This window comes from Sminthopsis crassicaudata, chromosome 5 (assembly GCF_048593235.1).
Source record: "Sminthopsis crassicaudata isolate SCR6 chromosome 5, ASM4859323v1, whole genome shotgun sequence".
NCBI classification, from domain to species: domain Eukaryota; kingdom Metazoa; phylum Chordata; class Mammalia; order Dasyuromorphia; family Dasyuridae; genus Sminthopsis; species Sminthopsis crassicaudata.
The window spans coordinates 250014172-250039682 of record NC_133621.1 but is presented as its reverse complement, the minus strand read 5'-3'; the positions used below and the strand labels follow the sequence as shown (position 1 = coordinate 250039682).

General features: G+C 37.7%; 1 long non-coding RNA gene across 1 annotated transcript in view; it reads right to left on the bottom strand.

Annotated features, from left to right (window-relative positions):
• Nucleotides 1–24752, bottom strand: part of LOC141542939 (uncharacterized) — an 81840-nt gene extending 57088 nt beyond the window's left edge. The window contains exons 1-2 of the long non-coding RNA XR_012482278.1: nucleotides 24509–24752; nucleotides 22480–22683 (exon numbers count right to left, since the gene is read on the bottom strand). This is a non-coding gene — a long non-coding RNA (uncharacterized LOC141542939). The remainder of the gene's footprint in view (nucleotides 1–22479; nucleotides 22684–24508) is intronic.
• Nucleotides 24753–25511: the final 759 nt, after the last annotated feature.

Genomic DNA, 25511 nt, shown 5'->3' with positions numbered 1-25511 from the left:
TATCAATAACCAAATTAACAAAAACCATATGTTCATCTCAATAGATGCAGAAAAAGCATTTGTTAAAATCCAACATCCATCTCTACTAAAAACACTTGAGAGCATAGGAATAAATGGACTATTCCATAAAATAATAAGGAGCATATATTTAAAACCATCAGTAAACATCATATGTAATGGCTATAAACTGGAACCTTTCCCATTAATAGGAGTGAAACAAGGTTGCCCACTATCACCATTACTATTCAATCTAGTACTGAAACGCTAGCCTCGGCAATAAGAGCCGAGAAAGAGATTCAAGGAATTAGAGTAGGTAATGAGGAAATCAAACTATCACTCTTTGCAGATGACATGATGGTATACTTAGAGAACCCCAAAGACTCTGCTAAAAAGCTATTAGAAATAATTCAGAACTTTAGTAAAGTTGCAGGACACAAAATAAATCCACATAAATCTTCAGCCTTTTTATACATTACCAACACAATCCAAAAGCAAGAGATACAAAGAGAAATCCCATTCAAAATAACTGTCAATAGTATAAAATATTTGGGACTATATCTACCAAAGGAAAGTCAGGAATTATATGAGCAAAATTACAAAACACTTGCCACAAAAATAATGTCAGATTTAAATAATTGGAAAGACATTCAGTGCTCTTGGACAGGCCGAGCGAATATAATCAAAATGACAATACTCCCTAAACTAATCTATTTATTTAGTGCTATGCCAATCAGACTCCCAAGAAACTATTTTAATGACCTAGAAAAAAGCAACAAAATTCATATAGAAGAACAAAAGGTCAAGAATTTCAAGGGAAGTAATGAAAAAAAAAAAATCAAATGAAGGTGGCCTAGCTGTTCCTGATCTATATTATAAAGATCTATATATATTATAATGATCTATATATTATATTATAAAGCAGCAGTCACCAAAACCATTTGGTATTGGCTAAGAAATAGATTAGTTGATCAGGGGAATACGTTAGGTTCACAGAATAAAAATAGCAATCTAGTGTTTGACAAACCCAAAGATCCCAACTTTTGGGATAAGAATTCATTATTTGACAAAAACTACTGGGAAAACTGGAAATTAGTATGGCAGAAACTAGGCATGGACCCACATTTAATACCACATACTAAGATAAGATCAAAATGGGTCCATGATTTAGGCATAAAGAATGAGATCATAAATAAATTAGAGGAACCTAGGATACTTTCCCTCTCAGATTTGTGGAAGAGGTATGAATTTGTGAGCAAAGGAGAACTAGAAATCATTATTGATCACAAAATAGAAAATTTTGATTACATCAAGTTAAGAAGCTTTTGTAGAAACAAAATTAATGCAAACAAGATTAGAAGGGAAGTAACAAATTGGGAAAACATTTTTACAGTTAAAGGTTCTGATAAAGGCCTCATCTCCAAAATATACAGAGAACTGACTCTAATTTATAAGAAATCAAGCCATTCTCCAATTGATAAATGGTCAAAGAATATAAACAGACAATTTTCAGGTGATGAAATTGAAACTATAAGTTATCAAACTGTGCATACCCTTTGATCCAGCAGTGCTACTACTGGGCTTATATCCCAAAGAAATACTAAAGAAGGGAAAGGGACCTGTATGTGCCAAAATGTTTGTGGCAGCCCTTTTTGTAGTGGCCAGAAAGTGGAAACTGAGTGGATGCCCATCAAGTGGAGAATGGTTGGGTAAATTATGGTATATGAATGTTATGGAATATTATTGTTCTGTAACAAATGGCCAACAGGATGAATGCAGAGAGGCTTTGAGAGACATCAACTGATGCTGAGTGAAATGAGGAGAACCAGGAGATCATTATACACTTCAACAACAATACAATATGAGGATGTATTCTGATGGAAGTGGATATCTTCAACATAGAGAAGAGCTAATCCAATTCCAATTGATCAATGATGGACAGAATCATCTATACTCAGAGAAGGAACACTGGGAAATGAGTGTAAACTGTTAGCATTTTTTTGTTTTTCTCCCCAGGTTATTTTTACCTTCCGAATCCAATTCTTCTTTTGCAACAACAACAACAACAACAACAACAACAACAACAACAACAACAACAACAACAAAATTCAGTTCTGCACATTTATATTGTACCTAGGATATACTGTAACATATTTAATATGTATGGGGATGCCTGCCATCTAGGGAAGGGGGTGGAGGAAAGGAGGGGAAAAATTCAGAACAGAAGGGAGTACAATGGATAATATTGTAAAAAATTTCCTATGCATATGTACTGTCAAAAAATGTTATAATTATAAAATTAAAAAAAAAAAAAAAGCTTGGGGTTCCCTTCCCAGACAGAAAGATCGGGGGGAGGCTTTCACTAAAATTGAGCAAGGTCCCAGTGAACCTTTTGCAGATTTTGTGAGACATCTGCAAATTGTTTTCAAAAGAACTATTGGCGAAAATGCAGCTACAGAAATAATGACCAAACATCTGGCTAAGGAAAATGCCAATGAGATTTGCAAAAGAATTATATAGGGACTAGACAAAGATGCTCCTTTAGCATCATAAGATGCTGTGCTACAATGGGAACAAATACTTTTTACACCCAGACTATGATGAACATGGAAAGACAGGGTCCCTCTTGGCAAAGGACTTCTAGAGAAATTCGTCAATGTTTCCAATGTGAAAAAGTTGGGCTCAATGTAGATAGGGAGACAGAGTGAGAAGACAGGGTGAGAGAAAACCTAAAACTCCATGTCCAAAATGTCACAAGGCCTCTGGATGTAGATTGACCCAGAGAAATGAGAGGTGGAGCCCAGCTTCAAGATATCAATCAAAAGATAGGTGGAGCATGATGGCAGCTGAAGTTACACCCAAAGAGCCTTTCTGGACTCTGAGGTGATCTATCAGCTGAAAAGTAATCACATGGAAGAAAGGGATTACTTGATAAGTCAGCCAAAAGGCAATCAGATTGCAGAAATGGATTACACTTGGGGAGAATACAGGCCTTTTAAACCAACCAAGGGCTGTGTCCAGTGCAAATAGCATCCAGATGATGAGAAGAGATTTAGAAAGTGGTAAATAGGAGGAAATTAGATAGGTTAACTGCCTGGGAGAGAGGGTTTGCTTGTATTTTAATAGACAGAAGGAAACAGATGGGTGGCAACAAGCACCTGGATAGAGACAGAAAAAGAAAAAAACCTCAAAACAAAGGAGAAGATCTAAAAAACATCTGACACTGAAAGAACATGACTAATAAGAAGACTGTTAAAGGACTTGAAGACCAGCAGAGATCATTGAATTCCTTGAGATGAAAAATTGTTGATGAAGACTATTGTAGGACTTTAAAAACTTACAGGAATTATTGGATTCCTGGAACATGAACTAATGGATAATGGACTTATGGACATGTATAAATTCTCAATTTATGATTATTTGATTATGTTATTTATTACATCACTTCTAGCATGTGTTATGTTAGTATGTATTTATGTAATTATGTGTAATACCTCCCATATTGATGGATTTATGTTTCAAGGTCATGACCACCCTATGTTCTAAATCAAAAGAAAGGGGGAGATGTTAGGATTACAAGGAGATAACTCAGGGTGTCTGGGCAATTCTCTAGCTCAGAATTCACACCTTTGTTTCGAGCCTTTAAGGGGAGTTTACACCTTTAGACTTCTGAAAAGGAATTTACATATTTAAAGGAATTTCCACCTTTAAAAGGAGCAAACTCATTGGCTGTAGGAGTTCTCACTAGCCCAATCTCTTTGAGGATAAAAGAGGGCAGCATTGGGTCTGGAGAGTAGTCTGACTGGGAGATTGAGTTTAGATGGTGGTCTGGAAGGAGAGTCTAGGCTGAGAGAAGAACAAGACTTCCTGGGTGAACTTCAGGGAAGCTCGAGAAGATTCACAGCCAGGATTCAGGAAGAAGAGGATTCGAGATTCTACTGGCACTCCAATATACGTGTGATGGAAAGAATCATCCTCATTCAGAGAGGACTATGGAGACTTAATGTAGATCACAACATAGCATTTTCACCTTTTGTTGTTTGTTTGCTTGTGTTTTTTTTTTCTTCTTATTTTTCCCCTTTGATCTGATTTTTCTTTTTTCTTTCTTTTGCTGAGACAATTGGGGTTAAATGACTTGCCCAGGGTCACACAGCTAGAAAGTGTTAAGTGTCTGAGGCCAGATTTGAACTCAGGTCCTCCTGATTTCAGGGGCTGGTGCTCTATCTTCTGTGCCATCTAGCTGGCCCTTGATCTGATTTTTCTTATACAGCTTGATAAATATGAAAATGTTTGAAATAATTGCACATATTTAACCTATATTGTATTTTTTCTATATAAGGGAGGGGGGAGGTAGAGAGTGGGGGAGAAAAACTTGGAATACAAGGTTTTGCAGGGATGAATCTTGGAAAGTATCTTTGCATGTATTTTGAAAAATAAAAATCTATTATAAAAAGGAGTATAAAAAAGAGAAAATGATATAGATGTACAAAAAATATTTGTAGCAATTCTTTTTGTGGTGGCAAAGAAATTCCAATGGAGGTAATTGAGGGCAATTGGGAAATGGCTGAACAAATTATAGTACATGAATGGAATGGAATATTATTGTGCTATAAGAAATGATAAGCAGGCAGATTTAAGAAAAACTTGGAGAGACTTTCATAACTGATGCTGAGTGAAGAAGAGAACGTTGTACACGACAAGAAGATAATTGAGATAGACTTATGTTAGTATTACAAGATGATAACTCAGGTTGTCTAAACAATTCTCTGGCTCAGAATTCGCACCTTTGGTTCAGGCCTTTGAAGGAAGTTTACACCTTTGGACTTCTAAGGTAGAGTTTACATGTTTAAAGGAGTTTTCACCTTTAAGAGGAGAAAGTTCGTTGGCTATAGGAGTTCTCATAAGGCCCGTTAAGTTCTCACAGGCCCATTCTCTGGGAGGATAAAAGGCCTTGAGCCTGGAGAGTGAGTCTGGCTGGGAGATTGAGTTGAGATGGCAGCCTGGAAAGATAACTTAGAGAGGACCGACCCAATATAAGCTCAGTGGGTGAGAAGCCCGACCCTTTTCACCTGGAGCTCTGCCAAGGAGAAGGAGCTAAGAGAGTGCAGGAGGTCTTAGAGTAAGATGTAAACCATGTGAATAAAGTTCTTAAGCTTGCCTGCATAAACTCTCTGATGCTCTGTTGTGCTTAAACTTGCATCCATATGAGATAGCAGCCAGAGAATTTCTGAAGGCCTCAGGAAGAGGTAAGCTTGATATTAATAATTTCCAGAGATTTCTCTGATGCCCTGTGAATTAGGAGAGATTGGCAATAGCAAATGCAATTATAGCATGTTGCATGTGGCACCCAGACATGAGGGTTTTAGCATAGTAGATTGTCAGGCTTTGAAATATTATTAAAAAATTAATATTCGAGAAAGCATACAGTTCCTAGTCCAGAAGAGAAGGTAAAGATAGAGATACATTATGGGTCAAACTGTGACCAAACATGAGAGTATAGTTGTAAATACAGAGCAAACTTATGAGTTACAAACTACAATGGATGATTCTCTAATAAAAAACATACCCTAAGAAAAGGAAAAGCAGAAGGAGAGCTCCCCATCCCTCATTAAAAGGCCTACCAGCATATGTGCCCTCAGGTGATCAAGGCTATAAAGAAAATTATCTCCCACACCCCTTAAGTACAGCTCAGCAAGAGAGGATGGGTGAGTGCATTAAATGCAGGAACTTCACCTTCAAGCAGAATCAGGAGACAGAGGAAAGGCGAGATTACAGCAATTAGAACAAGAAGTACAACAGCTCCAGCTAAAAGCTGAGGCAGAGAACAGAGAAAGGATTAAGTTAGAGCAGAGAGGAAAGCAAGAGTTCTGGCCACAGGTTGAGCGGGAGAAGGGACAGGAGATTGTTTTGCAAAGCCCAGCTGTTTTTCCTAAAGAGCATAGAAAAAGCCACCCCTGCACAGCTTTACAGGAAGGTTTAATTAAGGCAGCTGCTGAGGTGGAAGATATAATACCATGGGACTCCAATTGGAGGCTACAGGCTTATCCTGTAGAGGATAACGGGGCAGAGAGTTGGACACATGTTCCAATCCCATTTAAAATGTTAAAAAAGGTGAAACAAGTTTGTGAAAGCTGCAGCCCGAACTTGCCCAATACTATGCAAATTTTACAACTGATATCAAGTAAATATGCCCTTACCCCTAATGATTGGAAATGTATGGCATCTGCTTATTTTACTCCTGATCAATCAGTTGTATGGCTATCAGAATTTACTAAATCATCTCAGAAATATGCTATGGTCAATGACCATCAAGACCCAGAAGAGTCTGTGCTTTTAATTACTGGCACAAGCCGCTATTCCACAACTCAGGCTCAGATTTTATATGATGTGACTGTGTTTGCACCTATCTCACAGTGTGCTATGCAGGCTTCCTTTGGAGAGAACAGATAAGGAGGGGCTGGTACAGCAACATCTTACTTCAATAAAACAGGGCCCCTGAGAATCTATTCAAGATTATGTGTCCTGATTAAAAATAGCAATTGACAGAGTCATGGAGAAAAATGGTGTTTCTGACCTTCTTTTCAGGTAAATGTTAAAAGGGGGAATGAATAAGGTGTGCAGGGAATGAATAAGTGGCTTAACTTTCTAAAGAAACTCCTGCTGCTGAAATTATAGATGAGATATAATGAAGCAGATTATGGGGCTGTTAATGCAGAGGCAATGGTCTTAGCTATAGTTCAGGGAATCACACAGAGGGAGGACAGAAAGATAGAAGGAAAGAAATGTTATAACTGTGGCAGAAAAGAACATTTCCAAGCTCAATGCCATAAGTATCTAATAGGGGATGGAAAATCTTTTTGCTTTGTTTGTGGCAAGATAGGCCATGTGGCAAAATTTTGTAGATCTAGGAAAAGAAAAAAATCATACTACAGTTCAGGGAAACTGGCAAGGGAAGACCCTAAACATATACTAGATAGATTAGGAACCTATCCAGAAAGGAGCTATAGGGTTCAAAGACAATAATAAGGCCTTGATGAGGAATATGAACAGTACTTGATGAATGTAGTTAAAGGTTTTTTTTTGTTTGTTTGTTTGATTGTATTTTATTTTGTTTCTCTCTTTTTTTTTTTTTTTTATTTTATTCATTTTTCCAAATTATCCCCTCCCTCCCTCCACTCCCTCCCCCCCCCATGGCAGGTAATCCCATACATTTTACATGTGTTACAATATAATCTAGATACAATATATGTGTGTAAATACCATTTTCTTGTTGCACATTAATTATTAGCTTCCGAAGGTATAAGTAACCTGGGTACGTAGACAGCAGTGCTAACAATTTACATTTGCTTCCCAGTGTTCCTTCTCTAGGTATAGTTATTTCTGTCCATCAATGATCAACTGGAAGTGAGTTGGATCTTCTTTATGTTGAAGATTTCCACTTCCATCAGAATACATCTTCACACAGTATTGTTGTTGAAGTGTATAGTGATCTTCTGATTCTGCTCATTTCACTCAGCAACAGTTGATTTAAGTCTCTCCAAGCCTCTCTGTATTCCTCCTGCTGGTCATTTCTTACCGAGCAATAATATTCCATAATCTTCATATACCACAATTTACCCAACCATTCTCCAATTGATGGACATCCATTCAACTTCCAGTTTCTAGCTACTACAAAAAGAGCTGCCACAAACATTTTGGCACATACAGGTCCCTTTCCACTCTTTAGTATTTCTTTGGGATATAAGCCCAATAACAGCAATGCTGGGTCAAAGGGTATGCACAGTTTGACAACTTTTTGGGCATAGTTCCAAATTGCTCTCCTGAATGAACGGATTCTTTCACAACTCCACCAACAATGTATCAGTGTCCCAGTTTTCCCACATCCCCTCCAACATTCATCATTATTTGTTCCTGTCATCTTAGCCAATCTGACAGGTGTGTAGTGGTATCTCAGAGTTGCCTTAATTTGCATTTCTCTGATCAGTAGTGATTTGGAACACTCTTTCATATGAGTGGAAATAGTTTCAATTTCATCATCTGAGAATTGTCTGTTCATATCCTTTGACCATTTATCAATTGGAGAATGGTTTGGTTTCCTATAAATCAGAGTCAGTTCTCTATATATTTTGGAAATGAGACCTTTGTCAGAACCTTTATTTTTAAAAATATTTTCCCAATTTGTTACTTCCCTTCTAATCTTGTTTGCATTAGTATTGTTTGTACAGAAACTTTTTAGTTTGATGTAATCAAAATCTTCTATTTTGTGATCAATAATGATCTCTAATTCTCCTCTGGTCATAAATTCCTTCCTCCTCCACAGGTCTGATAGGTAGACTATTCTCTGTTCCTCTAATCTATTTATGATCTCATCCTTTATGCCTAAATCATGGACCCATTTTGATCTTATCTTGGTATATGGTGTTAAGTGTGGATCCATATCTAATTTCTGCCATACTAATTTCCAGTTTTCCCAACAGTTTCTTCCAAATAATGAATTTTTGTCCCTAATGTTGATATCTTTGGGTTTGTCAAAGATTAGATTGCTATAGATGTACCCTTTTTTGTCCTTTGTATCTAATCTGTTCCACTGATCTACCGTTCTATTTCTTAGCCAGTACCAAATGGTTTTGGTGACTGCTGCTATATAATATAGCTTTAGATCAGGTACACTTAGACCACCTTCCTCTGAGTTTTTTTTCATTAGTTCCCTTGCAATTCTTGACCTTTTATTCTTCCATATGAATTTTGTTGTTATTTTTTCTAGGTCATTAAAATAGTTTCTTGGGAGTCTGATTGGTATAGCACTAAATAAATAGATTAGTTTGGGGAGTATTGTCATCTTTATTATATTCGCTCGGCCTATCCAAGAGCACTGAATGTCTTTCCAATTATTTAAATCTGACTTTATTTTTGTTTTGTTTTGTTATTTTAAGTTATCAAATTTATTGGCATAAAGTTGGGCAAAGTAACTCCTTATTATTTCTCTAATTTCCTCTTCATTGGTGGAAAGATCCCCCTTTTCATTTGTAAGACTATCAATTTGATTTTCCTCTTTCTTTTTTCTGATCAGATTTACCAAAGGTTTATCTATTTTATTGGCTTTTTCATAAAACCAACTCTTGGTTTTATTTATTAATTCAATAGTTTTTTTTTACTTTCAATATTATTGATTTCTCCTTTTAATTTTTGTATTTAAAGTTTAATTTTTGGTTGGGGGTTTTTAATTTGGTCTTTTTCTAGCCTTTTAAGTTGCAAGCCCAATTCGTTAATCATCTCTTTCTCTATTTTCTTTAAATAAGCCTCTAAAGATATAAAATTTCCCCTTATTACCGCTTTAGCTGCATCCCACAGATTTTGGTATGATGTCTCATCATTGTCATTATCTTGGGTGAAATTATTGTTTCTATAATTTGCTCTTTCACCCAGTCATTCTTTAAGATGAGATTATTCAGTTTCCAATTACTTTTTGGTCTATTTATCCCTAACTTTTTACTGAATGTAGCTTTTATTGCATTGTGGTCTGAGAAGAAGGCATTTATTATTTCTGCCTTCCTACATTTAATTTTGAGATCTTTATGTCCTAATATATGGTCAATTTTTGTATAGGATCCATGAACTGCTGAGAAGAAAGTATATTCCTTTCTATTGCCATTCAGTTTTCTCCAAAGGTCTATCATACCTAGTTTTTCTAATGTTCTATTTACCTTTTTAATTTCTTTCTTGTTTGTTTTGTGGTTTGATTTGTCTAAATCTGAGAGTGCAAGGTTGAGATCTCCCACTATTATAGTTTTACTGTCTATTTCTTCTTGCAACTCTCTTAACTTTTCCTTTAGAAAGTTAGATGCGGGGGCGGAGCCAAGATGGCGGAGAAGAAACACACGACTCAGTGAACGTCCTCACTCCCTCACAACCAATTAGATAAATTAAGTCTCAAAATTAGCTCAGGACTGATAGATACCACAAGGACTGGAAGCACGACTTACCAGCTGAAGAGAATCTGGAGTTTCAACAGGAAAGGTCAGTTCTCAGGGGAGGAATAAGAAAGACCGGCACAGACGGTGGGGTAGGGGCACACTGCGCCCATTGCGCTGGGAGGGGCTCTGGGATCAGAGAAGCCACTGAGGTAAAGGAATCTGGCACAGGCTGTTAGCTCTTCTCTGCTAATTGTTTAGCAGTTCAGAAGAGAAAGCCAAAATATTTTAAAACTCAGATTAGATTCCCCCCCCCCCCCCACCCTGGGGGTGACTCGGCAGACGGCACCAGGGGGTGTGGCCTCAGCTACCTCCTGAGAATAGTTAAGAGACTGACAAGTGGGTGGATACGGCCCAAGGCAACACACACTGCCTAGCTTAGCTGGAGGGAGTGGAACTCAGCTCCAGGAAGTCCCAGAGAAGCGGAACCTTTGAACTAGGGACCGCGGTTTCTGGCAGACACTTCCAGTTTGAGCGCAGGGGCTTCTCACGTCACCTGCTGCAAACATCCACTCCCCACCCAGACACATAGCCTGGGCTTCTTGCTGTCTTCACTATTCTACGCCCTCGAAGCACAGTAGTGCTAATCACCTCTGAGACACTCCCAGGGAGGGGGTGGGGAACTCTCTCCCAGAGCTCTCTCTTAGCGCGGGCGCAGGGGCCGCTGCATCCATCCGGTCTGGGAGGAAGCTGGTAAAGAAGTAAATAATTTCCTACCCCAGGGACAGACCCCAAAACATTTTTTAAGTATGAGCAAAAAAGCTAGAAAAACTATAGATTCCTTCTATACAGAGAAAGAGCGGGTATCCAACCCCGAGGAAGTTAACAGCAAAGATTCAGAAGATAACAACCTAAAGGGGAACGATTCCTGCCCCCCATCACATAACTCTCTCCTAGAAGAAGCTCTTAAGAAATTGAGGGAGATCGAAGAAAAATGGGGCAAGGAAAGGGAAGTTATGATAGAGAATAACAACGTCCTGAAATTGGAGTTGGAAAAAATAAAGAATTCACAGGAGATGCAGGGAAACAAAATTAGTGAATTAGAAAAGGTTAAAAAAACACAGGAAAGTAGGATATCTGAATTGGAAAAGATAAAAAAGTCTCAAGAAAACAGAATTTCTGAATTGGAAAAAGAAAATAATTCTCAAAAAAAAAAATTAGGGAAATGGAAAAAAATTCAATAGAGCAAAATAATTCATTTAAAAACGAAATTGGACATTTACAAAAAGAACTAAAAACTGTGAAAGAAGAAAATAACTCCTTAAAAGTCAGGATGGAACAAATAGAAATGAATGATTCACAGAGAACCCAAGAATCAGTCAAACAAAACAAAAAAAATGAGAAGCTGGAGAACAACGTCAAATACTTACTGGGAAAATCTATAGACCTGGAAAATAGATCTAGGAGAGATAATCTGCGGATTATTGGACTTCCAGAAAACTATGACCAAAAAAAGAGCCTAGATTCTATTTTACAGGGAATTATCAAAGAGAACTGTCCAGAGATAATAGAAACAGAAGGGAAAGTAGATGTGGAAAGAATTCATCGAACTCCTTCTGAAATAGACCCTAAAAAAAGAACACCACGGAATATTGTGGCTAAGCTGCAGAATTACCACACAAAGGAGAAAATCCTGCAAGCAGCTAGAAAAAAACAATTTAAATACCAAGGTGCCACAATAAGGGTCACCCAAGATCTGGCTGCCTCCACATTAAAAGATAGAAGGGCCTGGAACCTGATATTCCGTAAGGCAAAAGATCAAGGACTGCAACCAAGAATGAACTACCCAGCTAAGTTTAGCATCTTTTTCCACGGAAGAAGATGGTCATTCAATGAAACAGAGGAATTCTATATGTTTCTAAGAAAAAAACCAGACTTAAACAAAAAATTTGATCTACATCCACAAGACTGAAGAGAAACAGAAAAAGGTACACAGAACCCTTGAGAACTGTAACTCTGTTGTGGGTATATAAAAAATACTCAAGGATAATTTGATTTTACTGATATAAAAGAAAAAAAGGGGGGTGTAGTAAAGGGAAGGAGGTCGGTTCAGAAAAAGGGGAAGAAGTGATAAAAAGAGGGAAACTACATCCCAGGAAGAGACATAGAAAATACACCATATCTGAGGGAACTTAGTGAGGGGGAGAATCATTGTGTGAATCTTACTCTCATCAGAAGAGGCTCAAAGAGTAAATAATTAACATATTTGTTTTTCAGAGAATTTTCTCTCACCTCATTAAAAGGGGGGAGAGGAAAAGGGAAAAGGAAAAGGGGAATAAGTGAAGGGACTTGGAGGGAGGGGGGAGGGATCCTAAAAAAAAAAAAAAAAAAAAAAAAAAAAAGAGGGAGGGTTGCGCGTCACAAGGGGGGTCTGTAAATTAAATATCGGGGAGGGGGATCAGGGGGGTCAAGGGAAAAAAGCATAATCTGGGGATAATACGATGGCAGGAAATACAGAATTAGTAATTTTAACTGTAAATGTAAATGGGATGAACGATCCCATCAAACGGAGACGGATAGTAGATTGGATCAAAAAGCAGAACCCTACAATATGTTGCCTACAGGAAACACACTTAAAGCAGGGAGATACATACAGAGTAAAGGTAAAAGGTTGGAACAGAGCCTATTATGCTTCAGGTAAAGCCAAAAAAGCAGGGGTAGCTATCCTTATCTCAGATCAAGCAAAAGCAGAAGTAGATCTCGTTAAAAAAGATAAGGAAGGAAACTATATCCTGCTGAAAGGTAGCATAAATAATGAAGCCATATCAATACTAAACATATATGCACCAAGTGGTATAGCATCTAACTTTCTAAAGGAAAAGTTAAGAGAACTGCAAGAAGAAATAGACAGTAAAACTATAATAGTGGGAGATCTCAACCTTGCACTCTCAGATTTAGACAAATCAAACCACAAAACAAACAAGAAAGAAATTAAAAAAGTAAATAGAACATTAGAAAAACTAGGTATGATAGACCTTTGGAGAAAACTGAATGGCAATAGGAAGGAATATACTTTCTTCTCAGCAGTTCATGGATCCTATACAAAAATTGACCATATACTAGGACATAAAGATCTCAAAATTAAATGTAGGAAGGCAGAAATAATAAATGCCTTCTTCTCAGATCACAATGCAATAAAAGCTACATTCAGTAAAAAGTTAGGGGTAAATAGACCAAAAAGTAATTGGAAACTGAATAATCTCATCTTAAAGAATGACTGGGTGAAAGAGCAAATTATAGAAACAATTAACAATTTCACCCAAGATAATGATAATGATGAGACATCATATCAAAATCTTTGGGATGCAGCTAAAGCGGTAATAAGGGGAAATTTTATATCTTTAGAGGCTTATTTGAAGAAAATTGAGAAAGAGAAGATTAACGAATTGGGCTTACAACTTAAAAGGCTAGAAAAAGACCAAATTATAAACCCCCAACCAAAAATTAAACTCGAAATACAAAAATTAAAAGGAGAAATCAATAAAATTGAAAGTAAAAAAACTATTGAATTAATAAATAAAACCAAGAGTTGGTTTTATGAAAAAGCCAATAAAATAGATAAACCTTTGGTAAATTTGATCAAAAAAAAGAAAGAGGAAAATCAAATTGATAGTCTTACAAATGAAAAGGGGGATCTTTCCACCAATGAAGAGGAAATTAGAGAAATAATAAGGAGTTACTTTGCCCAACTTTATGCCAATAAATTTGATAACTTAAGTGAAATGGATGACTTCCTCCAAAAATATAGGCTCCCTAGATTAACAGAGGAGGAGATAAATTGCTTAAATAGTCCCATTTCAGAAAAAGAAATAGAACAAGCTATTAATCAACTCCCCAGGAAAAAATCCCCAGGGCCAGATGGATTCACATGTGAATTCTACCAAACATTTAAAGAACAATTAGCCCCAATGTTATATAAATTATTTGAAAAAATAGGGGATGAAGGAGTCCTACCAAATTCCTTTTATGACACAGACATGGTACTGATACCTAAACCTGGTAGATCGAAAACTGAGAAAGAAAATTATAGACCAATCTCCTTAATGAATATTGATGCTAAAATCTTAAATAAGATATTAGCAAAAAGACTTCAGAAAATCATCTCCAAGATAATACACTATGATCAAGTAGGATTTATTCCAGGAATGCAGGGCTGGTTTAATATTAGGAAAACTATTAATATAATTGACCATATTAATAATCAAATTAATAAGAACCATATGATCATCTCAATAGATGCAGAAAAAGCATTTGACAAAATCCAACATCCATTCCTACTAAAAACTCTTGAGAGTATAGGAATAAATGGATTATTCCTTAGAATAATCAGGAGTATATATTTAAGACCGTCAGTAAGCATAATATGCAATAGAAATAAACTGCAACCTTTCCCAGTAAGATCAGGAGTGAAACAAGGTTGCCCACTATCACCATTACTATTCAATATAGTACTAGAAACGCTAGCCTCGGCAATAAGAGCCGAGAAAGAGATTCAAGGAATTAGAGTAGGAAATGAGGAAATTAAACTATCACTTTTTGCAGATGACATGATGGTATACTTAGAGAACCCCAAAGACTCTGCTAAAAAGCTACTAGAAATAATTCAAAATTTCAGCAAAGTGGCAGGATACAAAATAAATCCACATAAATCCTCGGCATTTTTATATATCACTAACAAAATGCAACAGCAAGAGATACAAAGAGAAATTCCATTCCAAACAAATGTTGAGAGTATAAAATATTTGGGAATCCATCTACCAAAGAAAAGTCAGGAATTATATGAGAAAAATTACAAAACACTTGCCACAAAAATAAAATCAGATTTAAATAATTGGAAAGACATTCAGTGCTCTTGGATAGGCCGAGCGAATATAATAAAGATGACAATACTCCCCAAACTAATCTATTTATTTAGTGCTATACCAATCAGACTCCCAAGAAACTATTTTAATGACCTAGAAAAAATAACAACAAAATTCATATGGAAGAATAAAAGGTCAAGAATTGCAAGGGAACTAATGAAAAAAAACTCAGAGGAAGGTGGTCTAAGTGTACCTGATCTAAAGCTATATTATATAGCAGCAGTCACCAAAACCATTTGGTATTGGCTAAGAAATAGACCGGTAGATCAGTGGAACAGATTAGATACAAAGGACAAAAAAGGGTACATCTATAGCAATCTAATCTTTGACAAACCCAAAGATTCCAACATTAGGGATAAAAATTCATTATTCGGAAAAAACTGTTGGGAAAACTGGAAATTAGTATGGCAGAAATTAGATATGGATCCACACTTAACACCATATACCAAGATAAGATCAAAATGGGTCCATGATTTAGGCATAAAGAGGGAGATAATAAATAGATTAGAGGAACAGAGGATAATCTACCTCTCAGACTTGTGGAGGAGGAAGGAATTTATGACCAGAGGAGAACTAGAGATCATTATTGATCACAAAATAGAAGATTTTGATTACATCAAACTAAAAAGTTTCTGTACAAATAATACTAATGCAAACAAGATTAGAAGGGAAGTAACAAATTGGGAAAATATTTTTAAAAACAAAGGTTCTGACAAAGGTCTCATTTCCAAAATATATAGAGAACTGACCATAATTTATAAGAAACCGAACCATTCTCCAATTGATAAATGGGAAAAGGATATGAACAGACAATTCTCAGAGGAAGAAATTGAAACTATATCCACTCACATGAAAGAGTGTTCCAAATCACTACTGATCAGAGAAATGCAAATTAAGACCACTCTGAGATACCACTACACACCTGTCAGATTGGCTAAGATGACAGGAACAAATAATGACAAATGTTGGAGGGGATGTGGGGAAATTGGGACACTAATACATTGCTGGTGGAGTTGTGAAAGAATCCAGCCATTCTGGAGAGCAATCTGGAATTATGCCCAAAAAGTTATCAAACTGTGCATACCCTTTGACCCAGCAGCGCTACTACTGGGATTATATCCCAAAGAAATACTAAAGAGCGGAAAAAGACATATATGTGCCAAAATGTTTGTGGCAGCTCTTTTTGTTGTAGCTAGAAACTGGAAGATGAATGGATGTCCATCAGTTGGAGAATGGTTGGGTAAATTGTGGTATATGAAAGTTATGGAATATTATTGCTCAGTAAGAAATGACCAGCAGGAGGAATACAGAGAGGCTTGGAGAGACTTACATCAACTGATGCTGAGTGAAATGAGCAGAACCAGAAGATCACTGTATACTTCAACAACGATACTGTATGAGGATGTATTCTGATGGAAGTGGAAATCTTCAACATAAAGAAGATCCAACTCACTTCCAGTTGATCAATGATGGACAGAGGTAGCTACACCCAGAGAAGAAACACTGGGAGGGGAATGTAAATTGTTAGCACTAATATCTGTCTGCCCAGGTTGCATGTACCTTCGGATTCTAATGTTTATTGTGCAACAAGAAAATGATATTCACACACATGTATTGTACTTAGACTATATTGTAACACATGTAAAATGTATGGTATTGCCTGTCGTCGGGGGGAGGGAATAAGGGAGGGGGGGTAATTTGGAAAAATGAATACAAGGGATAATATTATAAAATATATATATATATATATATAATAAAAATAAAAAAAAAATAAAAAAAAAAAAAAGAAAGGAATGAAAAAAAAAAGAAAGTTAGATGCTATACCACTTGGTGCATATATGTTTAGTATCGATATGGCTTCATTATTTATGCTACCTTTCAGCAGGATATAGTTTCCTTCCTTATCTTTTTTAATGAGATCTACTTCTGCTTTTGCTTGATCTGAGATAAGGATAGCTACCCCTGCTTTTTTGGCTTTACCTGAAGCATAATAGATTCTGCTCCAACCTTTTACCTTTACTCTATATGTATCTCCCTGCTTTAAGTGTGTTTCCTGTAAACAACATATTGTAGGGTTCTGATTTTAATCCAGTCTGCTATCCGTCTCCATTTGATGGGAGTGTTCATCCCATTCACATTTACAGTTAAAATTACTAATTCTGTATTTCCTGCCATCATATTATCCCCAGATTATGCTTTTTCCCTTGACCCCCCTGAACCCCTTCCCCAATATTCAATTTATAGACCCCCCTTGTGACATGCAGCCCTCCCTTTTTTTTTTTAGGATCCCTCCCCCCTCCCTCCACGTCCCTTCCCTTATTCTCCTTTTCCTTTTCCCTTTTCCTCTCCCCCCTTTTAATGAGGTGAGAGAGAATTCTCTGAAAAACAAATATGACAATTATTTACTCTTTGAGCCTCTTCTGATGAGAGTAAGATTTACACAATGATTCTCCCCCTCTCTAAATTCCCTCAGATATGGTGTATTTTCTATGCCTCTTCCTGGGATGTAGTTTCCCTCTTTTTATCACTCCCTCCCCTTTTTCTGATACTACCCCCTTCCCATTACTACACCCCCTCCTTTTTTTTTTCTTTTATATCAGTAAAACCAAATTATCCATGCGTACTTTCTATATACCCACAGCAGAGATATAGTTCTCAAGGGTTCTGTGTACCTTTTTCTGTTTCTCTTCAGTCTTGTGGATGTAGATCAAATTTTTTGTTTAAGTCTGGTTTTTTTCTTAGAAACATATGGAATTCCTCTATTTCATTGAATGACCATCTTCTTCCATGGAAAAAGATGCTAAACTTAGCTGGGTAGTCTATTCTTGGTTGCAATCCTTGATCTTTTGCCTTTCGGAATATCAGGTTCCAGGCCCTTCTATCTTTTAATGTGGAGGCAGCCAGATCTTGTGTGACCTTTATTGTGGCACCTTGGTATTTAAATTGTTTTCTTCTAGCTGCTCGCAGGATTTTCTCCTTTGTATGGTAATTTGGCAGCTTAGCCACACTATTCCGTGGTGTTCTTTTTTTAGGGTCTATTTCAGAAGGAGTTCGATGAATTCTTTCAACATCTACTTTCCCCTCTGTTTCTTTTATCTCTGGACAGTTCTCTTTGATAATTCCCTGTAAAATAGAATCTAGGCTCTTTTTTTGGTCATAGTTTTCGGGAAACCCAATGATCCGCAGATTATCTCTCCTAGATCTATTTTCCAGGTCTATAGATTTTCCCAGTAAGTATTTGATGTTGTTCTCCAACTTCTCATTTTTTTTGTTTTGTTTGACTGATTCTTGGGTTCTCTGTGAATCATTCATTTCTATTTGTTCCATCCTGACTTTTAAGGAGTTATTTTCTTCATTCACAGTTTTTGGTTCTTTTTGTAAATGCCCAATTTCGTTTTTAAATGAGTTATTTTGCTCTATTGAATTTTTTTCCATTTCCCTAATTTTTTTTTTTGAGAATTATTTTCTTTTTCCAATTCAGAAATCCTATTTTCTTGGGACTTTTTTATCTTCTCCAATTCAGAAATCCTATTTTCTTGAGACTTTTTTATCTTCTCTAATTCAGAAATCCTACTTTCCTGTGATTTTTTTACCTTTTCTAATTCACTAATTTTGTTTCCCTGCATCTCCTGTGAATTCTTTATTTTTTCCAACTCCAATTTCAGAACATTGTTATTCTCTATCATAGCTTCTCTTTCCTTTCCCCATTTTTCTTCAAACTCTCTTAACTTTTTAATAGTCTCTTCATGGAGAGAGTTATGTGATGGGGGGCAGGAATCGTTCCCCTTTAGGTTGTTATCTGCTGACTCTCTGCTGTTAACTTCCTCGGGATTGGATACCCGCTCTTTCTCTGTATAGAAGGAATCTATGGTTTTTTTGGGCTTCTTGCTCATACTTAAAAAATGTTTTGGGGTCTGTCCCTGGGGTAGGAAATTATTTATTTCTTTACCAGCTTCCTCCCAGACTGGATGGATGCAGCAGCCCCTGCGCCTGAGCTAAGAGAGAGCTCTGGGAGAGAGTTCCCCACCCCCTCCCTGGAAGTGCCTCAGAGGTGACCAGCACTGCTGTGCCTTGAGGGCGCTGTGTTTTAGTGGCTTCCCTGAGGTTCGAGACTGAACTGTAAAGGCGACTCAAAGCCTAGCCTATGCGTCCCGGTGGGGCGTGGATGTCTGCAGCAGGTGACGTGAAAAGCCCCTGCGCTCAAACTGGAAAGTGTCTGCCAGAAACCACGGTCCCTAGTTCAAAGGTTCCGCTTCTCTGGGACTTCCGTTCCACAGCCTCCAGCCAGCTGAGCCAGGCACTATGAGTTACCGCCCTGCCCACTCTTCAATCTCTTAACTACCCCAAGGTAAAAGCCTGGATTGCCTATGTCGGCCACACCCACCAGTGCCGAGATCTGCTGAGTCACCCCCGGGGATCCTGGAAGATCCAATCTGGTTTTAAATTTTAAAGTGGCTTATATTTCTCTTCTGAACTGCTGTTTTATAAGCAGAGAAGAGCTAACAGCCTGTGCCAGATTCTTTTATCTCGGTGGATTCTGTGATCCCAGAGCCCTCCCCAGCGCGACCGGCGAAGTGTGCCACTACCCCACCGTCTGCGCTGGCCTCTCTTCTTCCTCCCCTGGGAGCTGACCTTTCCTGCTGAAACTCCAGATTCTCTTCAGCTGGTAAGTCGTGCTTCCAGTCCTTGTGGATTCTATCAATCCAGCGCTATTTCTGAGGCTGATTAAATCTAGTTGGTTGTGAGGGAAGAAAGGAGCTTACACAGTGGCGTGTATCTTTTCCGCCATCTTGGCTCCGCCCCCCGTAGTTAAAGATTTTAACATAAACCCATGGACCACTTCACATGTTGAGTTACAACCCAAGGCTGGGGACAGATTAGTAATCAGACTCTTAGATTATGCACCTGTGATAGTACACTATGATATTAAAACAGATGGAATCATTTATCTTGGTTACCAATCCTCACCCATATGCTGTGAACTTAAAAGGAGATCATTCAATTACTTAAGCACTCCCATTACATTCTTTTGGTGAGGTGAATTTTACTCAAATGATTAGACAAGAAAAATCCATGTGTACTATTTAAATAGAAAATAGGCCATTCCTAGGAATGATTGGTACAGGAGCTGATATATCTATTATAACAAAAACTGATTGGCCTCCTGAATGGCTGCTTCAAACTCAAACAGTAACAGTTAATGGAGTAGATAGAAAGCAACATATTTCCCAGTCTAGTAGAATACTTCATTGGGAATTTGAAAATCAGAAAAGTGTTTTTAGACCTCTTGTCATCGCAGAGCTCAGAACCTCCTTGTGAGGAAGAGATTTACTAAAAGCCTTTTGGACAATATTACACATTGACGAAAACTAATAGGGACCACTAAGAAAATCCTGGCAGTGCCACCCTTAAGATGGAAAGATGACTGCCTAATATGGGTGGATCAGTGGTCCCTCTCAAATGAAAAACTCACTGCCCTAAGATCCATCATTATGGAACAAAAGAAATTGGGTCATATTGAGCCTTCCTTTAGTAGTTATAATTCACCTGTTTTTGTAATTAGAAAAAAGAACAAAGCATGGTGCATGTTAATTGATTTGAGAGCTGCAAATGCCACCATGCAACCTATGGAAGCCTTACAACCAGGCCTCCCATCTCCTAATATGGTTCCTAAAGAATATCATATGGTGGTTACTGATATAAAAGATTGCTTTTATTCTATTCCTTTGCATCCTACAGATAGGGAGAAGCTTGCCTTTTCTGTTCTAGCTGTTCATTTACAAGCTCCTGCCACTAGATGGCAATGGAAAGTATTACCATAAGGGATGGCTAACAACAGTCCCACTCTTTCCCAATGGTATATAGACAAGGTTCTTGCTCCAGTTAGAAATTTATATCCCAAAGTTTATATACTCCATTATATGGATGATACACTGGTGGCCACTAAGGAAGAGTCACAGTTGCTAAATATTGTCCAACACATTATTCGAATATTGGCTCAGCAGAACTTTATAATGGCACCACATAAAATGCAGACTAAGCCTCCATTTCTCTATCTTGGACACATTCTTCAAAATCTTACTGTGTCTAAAGTGCCTCCTAAGGTGAATGAGAGTAAATATAAAACTCTTCATGATTTTCAACAGTTGGTGGGAACTTTAAAATGGCTGAGGTCCATTCATCTGATTTCCCCTTCTGTTATGCACCCTTTTTATATCACCATGATCATGGTCTGCAGAGGTTCGTGCAGCATTACAATTCCCTCGCTGTGCACTTGTCCTGCTTTTAGAATTAATCCTTCACAGCCCTTGATGATGTCAGCATTTGTTGATAAGCTCTTTTTTGCTGTACTGAACCCATAGAGTGGCTGTACACTACCAGACCTTCACATATTCTGACCAATAGGACTGAAGGACTTGATTCCTTCTTGTAGCAATGTTGCCAACGAGCCATACTTATCTCAGGAAAACCTCCTCATTTGGCTCTTGGTATACCAGAATAACAAGTACTTGCTATTGCCCAGGATAACTTAATGTGGGCAGTTCTGTTATAGCTTTGTCCCTTAGCAGCTTTGCATACTTCTCAGCCACTTAGACAGTTGTACAAAAGATTAAAAGTAAGTATTGCCACTGGATCTCTTTCCTCAGAGCCAGTGTAAGGACCTAATGTTTTTATTGATGTTACCAAAGATCACAGGGCACCTATATATAGGGAGGATACTCATATGTTTCATATGTCCTTGACACCACCTATGATTCTGCACAGAAAAATAAGTTATATGCCATCATACATACCATGCAATGGTATAAAGAGTCTATTAATATCATCACAGTTTTTATGCTTGTCAAGCCATCCAACAGTTACCATCTGCATATATAGATGATAGGCACTCCACCATCACTGATCTTTTTCATCAAGCTCAAGAAGTTTAAACAGCAGAGCCTTACCTCTTTTTATAATGCATGTTAGATCTCATACTGATGGCACTGATCCCATATTTGAGGGCTATAAAGCAGCTAATGCCCTCCTTTATCCTTTGTGTGGCCTGTGCTATGATTCTCCTGCCCATAAGGCACATGCTTCATTTCATTTATCTGCGCGCTCATTACAGAGGCTGTATGGCATCTCTAAAGCTGTCATTGTACTACTTGTGCTCCTTTTCATCCTGCTCCACACGATACTGTAAGGAATCCTCATGGTGAGTCACCCACTGCCCTATGGCAAATGGATGTGACTCATGTTAAAAGGCAGTGCATCCATGTAACCATGTATACACACTCTCAATTTCTCATGGCTTCACTCCAATCAGGAGAAGCAGTTAAGCATGTAATCAGCCATCTTTACCATTGCTTCTTCATTGCAGGAGTTTCACATGCACTTAAGACAGATAATGGACCAGCTTATACATCTTCTGCTTTTAGATCATTTTGCACTGAATTTGGCATTGCCCATTCCACTGGCATCCCATATAATCCTACAAGCCAAGCCATTGTTGAATGGGCTAATTGTACTCTCAAGATGCTCTTGTCTAAGCAAGAAAAAGCAGTATTGGGGTTTACAAGACCGTCTATCTGATTCACACAGGCCCGCTTAGATGTGGTGATATATATATAAAATTATTTACAATTTTCACATTACTTGAATCTTACCTTAGCAATGTGCTTCTGGCACAGTTAACTAACATACTGGCCATCAAGAACAAGAGTCTTCTCTCCAAAGTAATGTGGAGGGGCTTAGATGGCATTTGGAAAGGCCCAGGTTGGGTCAAGGTTTGGGGTCCCAGGTACGCTCTTATTATTCCAGATGCAGACCCAGCAGCAGAGGAGTAGATCTCAACCAGAAACATCTGTGACCTGGGAATACAAGAAGAGAAGGACCAGACAACAGCCCACAGGGACCAGCCAGATGTCAGCAGCCCTTCAGACACAGATGGCAGCAATGTCTCTCCTGATTGTGACACCAGAGACAGCAGGCACAGCTCCAGTGTAACAGCTGAAACGGACTGTCTTGGATGATGTGCAATATAAACAGACTGTTAAATGGACAATGGGCTTGTATGCTTCTCCCATGGCCTGGGGAGAGACTTTGCCCTGTGTTTTCTATTTAAGGACTATGCCTCTAAATTAGTGGGTGAAAAACCAACATGCCCACCTGCCAAGGTTACTGAGGCAATGTTACAGGACATGACTTTGCTTGTGTACACCTTTATCTGTGTTTTCTTTCAAAAGATGTATACAAATATATTCTAATTACATTATATTATTATTACATTACATTATTATATTACATTATATATTATTATATTATAATAAGTGCAATTAGAATTGTGATAAATATAACTAGAATTGTGACACCCTACCTCATTGATATTCTATCTCACTGATACCCTGTATATACAAATGTAACTATAAAATTGTGACATCCTATCTCATTGACATCCTGCCTCTTTGGTATCTTATCTCCTTGAACATGACACTATTGAATGAGTTAAACATCATGTTACCCATGTTTGGTTGTGACAACTGTTGAGCCTACTTCTCACTGTCATGTCTTTATTTATTGGTCTGTTGCATCCTACCTCCTTGAGCATGATACTCGGTGATCTCATTGATCAAGCAAACTATAGCTGATGCTAAGTAGCTTGATGGGATGAGTGGTTTCCACTTTGAAAGAGAGGGGACTTGTAAGGGTCCATAAGAGAGGGCAGGTAAGCGCAGTTAGGATGTAACACAAGGCCTATGACCTGGAGATCCCCACACATGATTGCTTATGAATACATAGGGACTTCCTTTGGGGTGGGATCTCCAGCCACAGTGGGAACCCTGAACACTCTGAAGTGTCAGGAATGGGAAGTGTCTTTGTCGCTGATTGGCTGTGCCTGTTACCTTATGGACCCGATATAAGCTCAGTGGGGGAGGAGCCCAACCCTTTTCACCTGGAGCTCTGCCAAGGAGGAGCTAAGAGAGTCTCTAAGAGGTCTTAGAGTAGGATGTAAACCACGTGCATAAAGTTCTTAAGCTTGCCTGCATAAATTCTCTCTCTAAAATGTAATGTTCTCTGTTGAAGTTTTCTTAGAGTCTCTGGAGGCAGCCTTCATTTCAGTTCAGTAATCACCACAAGTACAGCCAGGTGTTAAAGTCCAAATCCTTTATTGACTTTGAAAGAGAGAGTCTCAAAGATAGACTCAAAGTCTTGTCTCCTTTCCTGGGGCCCAATTAGCTTTCTTATAGTCCAGACCCTTTATTATCTCCTTCCTGGGGCTGGGCAGCTTTCTGGAGAGCCTTTCAGTCTGGCCTTGGTCTTAGTGGGGGAAGTGCAAGAGTCCAGGCCAGCCACCAGGAAGATTGAAGATCGAATTGAATTTCTCCCTTTGGTCCTGAGAGCTTAAGCGCCTGCCACCAGTCCTTTCCTTTCTCTCTGAATCTTCCTGGCTGAGGCTTCTAGCTTATATGTTCCACACTGAGTACAAACCAATTATTGTATCACTAGGAAATCATTATTTGTTGTAGGATTAAATCAGTGCTAAATTAGATTTAAGCATTGTCTCCTCAATTCCACTTAGTACCTTGTTTCAAGTTCTGACCCATAAATAACCTCTCCTTGTAGGATTAAATCAATCATACTGAACCATGCTAAATTAGATAACTATTGTCTCTATCAATTCCACTGACTTAGTACCTTGTAAGAATCCTTTGTTTTAAGTTCGGAATTCTGACCCATAACACTCTCCAGTGCTCTGTTGTGCTTAAACTGCATCCATATGAGATAGCAGCCAGAGGATTTCTGAAGGCCTCAGGAAGAGGTAAGCTTGATATTGATAATTACCAGAGATTTCTTTGAAGCCCTGCGAATTAGGAGAGACTGGCTATAGCAAATGCAATTACATCATGTTGCACACCAATAAGGCATCCCATATCGCAATTTTCCCATATCTTTTCCAACACTTCTTATTTTCCTTTTCTGTCACATTAGCTAATCTGAGAGATGACATCTCGGAGTTATTTTAATTTGCCTTTCTCTAATCAATAGTGATTTAGAGCATTTTTTCACTTGATCATATAGCTTTAATTTTTTCATCTGAAAACTCTTAAGAGCAACCTTTTTCATAGACATCACCACATCAGATATTCAATCTTCAAGCAACATGGATTAAAAAACTTCCAAAATATAAAGATTTAACAGGAGACATCCTGTAAGAACCAGAAAGAGTACATACCAACTTCTTTATTCTGTCTGCTATAGGATTCATACTAAGGATGTTTTCAGTAAATTTATAGAAGAACTTACAATCAAATACTAATAATTCAACTATAAAAAGCAGATATTTTATCCATCTGTGCAATCATATGTAAAATATTCAATATAAAAATAGGATAACAACTTGTTTCAAAACAATTTCCACCTAAACTCAAACAAAAATGAGGTAATAACATTAATAATATAAAATATTCCGTTAATAATAACACCTGACATTTATATACTGTTTAGTTATTACCAATCAATAATATTTGCTATGGAGATGGTCTGTGGGTTCCACTTAGCCAAACCATTTATAATTTTCATAACTAAATTTGCTTAATATGCTCATAAAACAGCAGGAATCTTAGGAAGATTTTATGAATGGATGCAGAATAAAATTAGTAGAGGAGCAGTTAAGTGATGCTGTGGATATAGTAGTACA